The sequence below is a fragment of the Acomys russatus genome, chromosome 24, assembly GCF_903995435.1.
Source record: "Acomys russatus chromosome 24, mAcoRus1.1, whole genome shotgun sequence".
Classification (NCBI taxonomy): Eukaryota; Metazoa; Chordata; class Mammalia; order Rodentia; family Muridae; genus Acomys; species Acomys russatus.
In genome coordinates, this window is record NC_067160.1 from 21314701 (window position 1) to 21323605 (window position 8905).

Here is an 8905-nt window from a genome sequence, read left to right on the forward strand (position 1 = left end):
GTGGGCTGGAGAGATGGCTCAGCCATTAAAGGCTAGACTCACATCCAAAAATAATATGCATTAATGTTTTGCTTGAAAGTATGTCTGTGTGAGGATGTCAGACGCCCTCCCCGCCCCCGAACCAGAATTATAGACATTTGTGCCACGTGGGTGCTAGGAATTGAAGCAGGGTCATCTGGAAGAACAGTTTGTGCTCCTAAACACTGAGCCATCTCTCCAGCCCCAGCTTGGTTTGGTTTTGAGACAGCTTCTCATTATGCAATCCTGGCTGGCCCGGAACTGGCTGCGTAGACCAGACTAGCTTTGAACTCATGGAGATCTGCCTGGCCTGTCTCTTCCTCCCGAGAGTGCTGGGAGTAAAGGCATGAAGACACCATGTGACGACCAGGAAGCAGCTGCCAGGCATGGAGGCTGTCATACAGAGCATTTACAGGGACTCCTGTGGTGGCAGAGAAAGAGGGAAGCGTTTTTTAACAATGAGAAACAGCTCCGGTACAAGCTGATGGGGCTCCTGCTAAGCCACAGAGCTGGCAAACGCTCCTGCTGCTGCCTCCACGAGGCATGGAATATGATTGCTTGGGAAGAATGGACTCCTGCGTTAGACAACTGTTTGCAGCTGTGCAAACTAAAAAAGTGAGAGCTAGAAGCTAAGTGTCTACATCTTCACTGTTAGAGACACCTGAGAGGAGCAGCTGAGTCTACTATAGGCCACCTCCACTTTCAGCAAGGACTTCATGCCTTCAGATCTTTTAAACTCTGTTATAGGCGGAGTAAAATCAGGATGATCTCAGTGGCTTCCTTACATCAAGTGCCGCCAAGATGGTCTTTTGTGCCTGTTTATCTGTATTTCAATCACTTTGGTCCACCCTGATGCTAAATTATGAGAAATATCACAAGTAGAGTTAATACAGACATATTTTTAAGTATGATTTACAGGCCAAATATCTCCAAGGGTCTTTATAAAACTGTTTCGTAGTAGTTTCAATCAAGTGGTTTTCAACCTTCCTAATGCTATGACCCCTTAAGACAGTTCCTCATGTTGTGGTGACTCCCCAACCATAAAATTATTTTCATTGCTACTTCATAACTGTAATTTTGCTACTGTTATGAATTTCTGTTACGTAATATAAATATCTGATATGCAATTTCTGTGAAAAGGTCCTTCAGCCCCTAAATGGGTCAAGACCCACAGGTTGAGGACCACTGGCCTAAAAAGGGCTGGATAGATGGTTCTACCTTAGGAGTATTTGATGCTCTTTTGGAAGACCAGAGCCAATTCCCAACACCCACATCAGGCTTCTCATACCTGTCACAACTACAGTTTCAGGGCATTGGAAACCGCTAGCTTCTTTTGGCATCTATGCTCATATGCACATACCCACACCTACACACACTTAAAAATAATACAAATAAACCTTAAATAAACAATGGCCCCAAGCACATATCTCAACAAGCCCAGAAGCTGGTGGTGAGTCAGTTTTTCTTCAGTAAACTATCATCCACATCACTGAGGTATACAAGCCCTGTTGACTGCATAGTTTCCCAATATTTAATTTATAAATGTTTTACAGTCCCACTAAGAGTCATATGTCTAAACCATTGTGCCTTTTTTTAAGAATAAGTACACGCCTCTAGAAGGGTACATGTTAAAATGGTCTTGAGAATGCTTTCACCCCATGCAAATGAAGTGTAAGAGATGTTTGTAGCCGCTCATCCATAGATCACTGAAGACTTAGAAGCACTCCCCACTCACTCACTTATTAGAAAAAGTCATCAGAGGTGAAGGAGGTCACCAAGAGTGAACAGGGTGCATCAAAGATAATGCAATTTAACATTTAACAATCCATCATTTTGTGCTCTGAGTATTGCTTCAGAAGTTTTAATCTTGAATGTGCAGATAGATGAAAAATCCCCTGGTAGGAACCAAATGCATCTTTAATATCCAATAAATATGTGTATGTTTGTTGTTAAACAAATGAAAAACCAAACCACCTTTGACCCACTTGTCAGGAGCATGTATTGCCAATATCTTTCACATTATGAGAGGATAAAGTTTAGGGACTCACAGCTATCATGTAGGACTGAAGAAAGGTAGGGCGGTAAAATAGAGCCTAACCTTCCTTCCCCATAGTCCTGCCTTCATGGAGATCGCCACCAAAGTTCATTCCTTCTGTGATGCTCACAAAGCAACTCACAGGCTGTTATCTAATTCTTTAAGCTGCCATACCTTTCAACGTCTAAAGTGTTTGCTAAAGTTTAAAGAAGGGTTGTTGAGAATTGTGTTTGGATACACTAAAGCACTCATGTAACATGTATGTATGTATGTGTGTATGTATATATGTATGAAGTATATATACATGTATGTATGTATGTATGTATGTATGAAGTATATATACATCAGATAGCATCTGTGTCATTTAAGAATTGGGGTCTTGTCGAGTTTGCTCAGAATCTTTCATTTCAATCCTGCCTGAAATCATATTCAGAACTCAGAGCAGGTAACCTTCCTCACTCTAGACCATTCGCTTTCAGTAACAGCAGCACAGATGACAACAAGTAGATACCCTCCTTTAAGACAGTGTGTATATATGTTATGGCCAGGCCAAAAAAAACCATGGATATCTAATCCTACCCACTCAGAAGCTAGGACAAGGAAGTTACAAGTTCAAAACCAGCGTGGGCTTCAGTGAGATAGTGAGACTCTATCTCAAAAGAAAAAGTAAAAAGAGGGCTTAGGACTATAGCTGAGCATGTATGAAGTCCAAAGTAAAATACACAGGATAGAAGAAACAAATAATTTCTTATATTATAGAGAATACATACAGAATTTACCAGAATAACAGAGCAAATGTTCAGAATAGAACATAGACTGCATCATCAGAAGAACACATTGGCAGAACAGAGTCTGAGTTACATAGTAGAGCAGCCAGTGGCTTTCAAACTTCAGCATCTGCCAGAACCACCTGGAAGAGTGACTTCAACAGCCAGGCCTCTCCTCAAGTTGACTTCTTGCTAGTGGGGCCAAAAATTTCACATTTCTGAAAAGTGGCAAGTGATGCCTGGTACTATTGGTAAAGGACCACAACCACATCTGTCCTTATAAGCTAGAGTTTGGGCAAAGAAAGTCCTAGATGCAGGCATCTGTTTAGGAGTTAGGACAAAACACCAGCAAGGCAGTAGGGAGGGGCAGGGGAATTAAGAACAAAGGGAAAAGAGAGCCTATCACCTAAAGTCAACACAGCTGAAGTGGAGCAGCTGAAAGCCTCAGTCTTAGCCTGCCAGCTGGTGGGGGTTGGGGGGGGGGGCGGAGTCTGAGTTTCAGACTCCTCACCGGAAGACAGGGAAAATACACCAGTTTCTCAGAAGAGTGGGATGTTTTCTAAGGACTTAAATTCTCAATGGAATGCCCTGCTTCAAAGATTCCATGAAGTGTGTAAGTAAAACATGCCTGAGTTGTTGTTGATGAAATAGTGAAGATAAAGAATTTATGCACCTCTCGGTTGTAACTATTTTTCTGCTGGGCACGGAGGTTCCATGAATGTTACTTGGTCTACAGTGAAGAGTATTGATAAGCCTTCTCATTTATTGTTACTGGTTTACAGCAAGGTGTGCAAGTGTGCCATGAGAACAAAAGTGCACTGGCCAACAAGCACTGTGTTTAGTCTGTCCTTCATTCTCAGTTCTAACCTGATTCCAATCTCTACCAAGTTATATCCAGACCCAAGCGAGACCCCTAACCTGGGCATTTTGTCTTCAGATTCTTTGTTCTCTAAAATAATTTCTGTCTCACCTCAAGAAGCACCTCATTAAAGCTGTATTCTGACAGCATCACTCGTGTGCTCAAAATCTTTCCTTGAATTCTCTGGGACAAAGTATGAACTTCATGGGAACTCTTCAAACTTTGCACTACATGGCCACAATATTATTGTCCAGCCACATAGGCCATGACCAAAGAGAAGGATCCCTTTAGCCTAACATCACTAGCCAACATGTCACTGAAACTGCTCTAAGTACCTTTCAGACTTGCCCCTGAATTCTTACCACTTTTCCCATCTGAAATGCCCACAGCCCCCACCAAAATTCCATCAACCCATCTGTTGCTTCCAAATGGCCTCCTGCACAGCCCTAACTGGTTCCTTCCTCCTTGGTAATTCTGTGATTTTTGTCATTATCATAATAAGAATGAACCTTGTCTAGCCAACCAGGCTAAAAAAATCCCTAGGAACAGTGTTTTCAAGCCCCCTTTTCTCTGTAACCCATATCACTGTGCCTTATAATATAGTAAATAATTATTTGGCATGGGTTTTATAGTGTGGAAGAGAAACCAGTTGAAGTATCAGTAGCAGTCGATATATTTTTATTGGAATTTTACAACTAAAGTGATTGTCATTCAGTAAATGTTACATAAAATAGGCACTTATCAAAATACCTGGTTGAAATAATTTAAACAGTTTCTTGTTTTGCCTTACAATGTATAGAACTGTCAGAAAAATTACATGTAATATGCTTCAAATGACTCGAGCAAATACATACTAGACTGTGCTGATCTTCTTAGCTGTTTCAATTGCTAAATGAATGCTTCATGCAGCTTTCGTAATTATAAGCTCCTTAAAGACAAAACCATATCGTGTTTATTTTTTTGTCAGTGTGTGCTTTCGTATCTTATTCCATACACTCACTCAATAAACATTTACTGACTGACTGTCTCTCACCTGGATACTTTAAACCCATATTAAAATGTAGGTCCCACAAGAAAACCTTGCACTGGTCCCATTACTAAATTCTTAAGAAACAGAATCTGTTGAATATTTCAATCAAACTGATTATGGAATAGGTACATTTAATACTTACTGATGCTCAGCAGACAGCTCGATCATTTGAAGTAACACTGGGAGGAGATGCTTAGATACAAAGGACAACAATTGGGCTGAAGAGATGGCTCAGAGGTTAAGAGCACTGACTGCTCTTCCACAGGTTCTGAATTCAATTCCCAGAAACAACATAGTGGCTCACAACCACCTATAATGTGATCTGATGCCTTCTTCAGACCTGTAGGGATACATGTAGGCAGAGCACTGTATACATAATAATAAATACATAAATCTTTAAGAGGAAAGAAAGACACCAAAGGACAACAAATTTTTTTCTTTCATCATATTTTGACTTTTTTATATTTTTATTTTTATATATACATTTATATTAGTACACAATATAAAATAAACTACATACAGCAAGAAGAACCACAAAAAAAATCAGGAATTATATTAATGTTACATCCATAGTAGTTTGGCCATTTGTACTTGGCAACCTTGAAGAAAATATCTTTCCCATCTTAGAGAGTCTAAATTTCTGAATATAAATCAATATCTATCATATCTCATCATTATCAACTTAAAATATCTATCTATACCTAAAAACATCTTAATCCCTAAGCAGCTAAGTTTAATTGTAAAACTAAACTATCTGGTCTTCAACTCCATTAGAGACTTGAGAAGGAATAAAATTAATTACCTGAGTAAACAGGAAGTGCAGGTTGGCAGCTTCCAAAGTGAAAAAAAATGACAGAGACTGTTTCCTGCCTGAACAGTCACCCAAAACTCTCTATAACGTTGGAGCATCATCTTCAGCCTTCTGGCCCAGTATATCTGACATCATATTTGTGAGGCAGGAACTATTGAAGACTTGCTTACCCTATCTTAGAAGAGTTTGGCTGTCAACTCTGCCTGCATCCAAGCTTGTCCATTTTTAGGCAGAATTCTGTTTGTGGTAGAAACGAGGACATTTTGCCCAAGTGGCTTGTTTGCCACATTTGAAGCCATGTCCATAAGGAGGTTCTTTAATGCTCATCATCTTCTTTGAGGTAGGCCGGGTCTTGCCAGAAGCTAACCTGTCTCATTGTCAACGAATCTTTAAAATAGTAACAACATCTTTAAATGCCATATTCTGTAGGTCTCTGCAGCTTTTGAAGTCTTTACCTAACTATTTTACCTTATCTATTTATAGAATCATATCTATCTGAAAAACCTAGGGTGTATATTTTGTAATATAGACTAGTAATTGACATGACAACTAACAATTAAGTTGTATTACTTAATTATCCTAAACAGCCTACAACAGCACTTTCAAAGTATTAAAAGTAAGCCTTGTATTCGACTTGACTTGTATTGGTATAATCCCTTATATTAGAGTAGAAATATATATAATGCGTGTGAAGAATAATCTTAAACTTGAATTATATGCCAATGTACCAAAATTAAACTTATTTTTCATCAATATACAAAATTCTATACCAATGAATTAAAAAATAACCTTGTGAGTAACAATTAAGGCCTGAAGTTGAGGAGTAGATTCAGTAATCTACTTTTGTCCTGTTGTCCCTATATATTTCTATATTCCTCCTTCGTTCCTTTCAGCCCCCCTATCTCCAAACCTTAGAAAGAAAGATAAAGGAAAGGAGAGACATCCCTGACTCCAACCTCATTTTCTCTCTGAATAAGATCAACACTAACTTATAACCAACTCCCAATAAAAATAAACATCTATAGCCCAAGTGACCAACCAAAAACCTACCCAACCTCCTTAAGGGAAATGGGACATTGTTCTCTTACGGTTTCTTCCAGCTGATTTAGAATGAATAATACCTTTGTAGGGGCCCAAATAAAATGGGGGAAATGGTTAAACAAGCTAGGAATAGCATTTGTGGTCCAGTTTCTAAAGGACAACAATTTAAGAAAGATTTCTCAAGCAATATCTGTTAAGAGTTTAAAATTTGAAAGATTTTGGATTTTTTCTATTTATTTATCATTTTTTAAGGTTTTTCCCCCCAAGGATACGAGGCTAATTCTGTAATAAATTGAGCCCAAGCTCCTTCATTAGACTCCTATCACATAATGCTGACCTGGCTAGGTTCTGGAGTCGGGATCTTGCTGTTTGTCTGCCTGGTCTCATCTCTTCCTCGCTTGTCCATCCAAGCTTCAGCTCAGTACACGATAGCTGGCAGTAAGGCTGGAAAGGATTCCAGAAAGGCCAAGACAAAGGCAGTTTCCTGCTCGCAGCAAGCCGGCTTGCAGTTCCCTGTGGGTTATGTTCATCAACACCTGAAATATAGGACAACCAGCCATGGGCGTGTGGGCGTGACCACTGCTATGTACAGTGCAGCTATCCAGAGGTGCTTGAATTGGCAGGAAATGCATCAAAAGACTTAAAGGTAAAGCATATTACCCCATGTCACTTGCAACTTGCTATTCGTGGATATGAAGAATTGGATTCTCTGATCAAGGCTACAATTGCTGGTGGTGGTGTCATCCCACACATCCACAAACCTCTGATTGGGAAAAAAGGACAACAGAAGACCGTCTAAGGATGCCTGAATTCCTTACAATCTCAGGACTCTAAATATTCTTTTTTTTTTTTTTTTCAATGTGTCAAAAAGCTTTATTCCCTGTAAAGCTCATGAGATGGCTCAGCTGTTAAAAGCTAGGCTCACAACCATAAACTAATTATTCTTAACAGCTGTCCAGTGTTGGTGATTCCAGTGGGCTATATCTCTGTGAAAAACTCGATCTTGCCTTTTTGTAATTCTATTTGAGCAAGCTGGAGGCACAATTAGCCTTCCAGCCAACAAAATTTCTGCGTTCAAGTCTTAATCATATTTAAGTGTTACTGTGGCTTCAAAGAGGCTATTGATTCTGAAGCAGTGGGTTTTGATTGACTGAGTTGACTGTTGTTTTTTTTTTTTTAAACTGTTTGGATTTTAATTGTGATGCAGAAGTTATAGTAACAAACATTTGGTTTTGTACAGACACTGTTTCCACTCTGGTGGATAAGCTCAATAAAGGTCATTTCCAAAAATTAAATAAAATAAAATACAATAAAAAAGGATTTCCTGACCTCTACGTTTTGACAATGGTTCTCTCCGTAATAAAGGTTGAGTCCTTCGGTTTGATGGTCTTTGCTGCCTCAAGTCATTGTACTATTGTGGTTATTTTATCAGTACAGCTAAATAACGCTTATTATTAGGCTTATAATCATTATTACGGCATTATTTCTAACCCTCTAGCAATTAATCGAGACAAAGACATCTGTTATGTTTTTTGTTTGTTTGTTTGTTTTTTGAGACAGGGTTTCTCTGTGTAGCTTTGGCTGTCCTGGACTCACTTTTGTAGACCAGGCTGGCCTCGAACTCACATAGATCCACCTGCCTCTGCCTTCCGAGTGCTGGGATTAAAGCCGTGCGCCACCATGCCTGGCCTTGTTACATTTTAAAATAGCCTTAGTTTACCTGGGGCAGGGCAGATATTAATCCCCTAAACTACTTCCCATAGTGGGGCAGGTATGGGATACCTGTCCCAATCCCATGCCATCTGCTTCTAATAATTTCTACCAAGATACCTCCCATCCATAATCCCAAATACTTGCTAATTATCATCATCTGGGCCAAATATCCATCCATGCCAGCCATGTGCTTCCCTCCACCTAACCCATGGTGCAGCCTTCTTCCTCTCCTCTCCTCCAGTCTCTCCTCTTCTCAAGATTGTCTCTGTCTCTCCAAGCCCTTGAACTGTAGCCACACCTATCCCGTTTGCCCTGCCCAGGTGTGATGGCCTTTTATTGGTTAAACAGGTTAGCCTTTTAGGCAAGGTACAGGTGGGGCACAGAGACAGCAAGCAGTAATCAGCATCAAAATACATCAGGCCAAAGCCCAATATCATACAATGAGCTCAGTGCTATCACATTTATTTTGTTTTGATTTCTCTTTGATTTGTCTTGAGACAGGGTCTTACTTAGCTCAAGATGCCTTCAAACTTGCTACACAGCTGAAGATGTCCTTGACCTTTCCTGATCTTCCTGCCTGTACCTCTGGAGTGATGATGGGCTATGCCACTGTCCTGAGGACACTATTCCA

At 39.9% G+C, this 8905-nt stretch overlaps 1 pseudogene; it reads left to right on the forward strand.

Annotated features, from left to right (window-relative positions):
• The first annotated feature begins 6890 nt into the window (after nucleotides 1–6890).
• LOC127207678 (histone H2A.Z-like) lies at nucleotides 6891–7397 on the forward strand (annotated as a pseudogene).
• Nucleotides 7398–8905: the final 1508 nt, after the last annotated feature.